Genomic DNA, 1,078 nt, shown 5'->3' on the forward strand with positions numbered 1-1,078 from the left:
TATATATATATATATATATATATATATATATATATATATATATTTACTTTCTCCTCAACTTATAACTGACTGGTTGTAAGTCATTCTGGGTGTATGCCGGATTTATATTTTTCAACACTATTTTCATTCAAATGGGTTATAAAAATATAAAACACAAAAATTTAATCCATAATTATTGTACATAATGTGAAAAATGCATAATATGTACTTTATTTTTTTTTTGTGGTCATAAGTCGTATAGGTTGTAAGTTGAGGAGAAGGTGTATATAATTTCATTTTGATGTTAACCCTGAAGTTTACCCTGTTAAGCTCATCCATGGGACCAGGCTATCAGACAGCAGACAGATGGTAATCCAAAGATTGTTTGTTATATCAAACACAAGCCTGAAAATCCACTAAACACCACAGAGTTTCTACAATTATAACATAGGAGAATGGAGTGGACATGTCCTTTTATTTCATTGATTTACAGTTATTTTGTTGAAAATTTATCTTGTGAGTGTTGCTATGTTATGCAACAATATATGCAATCATTAATACATGAAGTATCATAGACACAAAATTCAAGATCAATTCTTCAGAATCATGCATAAAAGTTATTTGCAAATATCTATTATGCATGATTCTCAAGAATTAATCTTGTGTCTATGACATCTCATGTATCAATGGTTGCATATTTCATTGCATAATAATATAGTAATACTCATGAAATCAATTTTCAAGGAGACAATTGTAAATCAATGAAATAAAAGCATGTGTTCCTTCCATTTTCCTTGGTTATAATTATATATATATGGTTAATGTTAGGAAGGGCATCCAGCAGTAGAAACCAAGCCAAATCAGACAGACTGGAACCTGGTGCAGTTCTCCTGCTTATCAACTCTGGTCAAACTGTCCAACCCATGCATGCCAACTTGGAGGATGGACATTACAGAATGATGATGATGATGATGATGATGATGGTGATAGTGATGATGACGATGACGACGATGATGATGATGATGAGGAGGAGGATGAAGATGATGATGATGATAATGATGATGATGATATATACATACACATATACATATATATATAT

Source organism: Octopus bimaculoides, chromosome 24 (genome assembly GCF_001194135.2).
Source record: "Octopus bimaculoides isolate UCB-OBI-ISO-001 chromosome 24, ASM119413v2, whole genome shotgun sequence".
Taxonomy (NCBI): domain Eukaryota; kingdom Metazoa; phylum Mollusca; class Cephalopoda; order Octopoda; family Octopodidae; genus Octopus; species Octopus bimaculoides.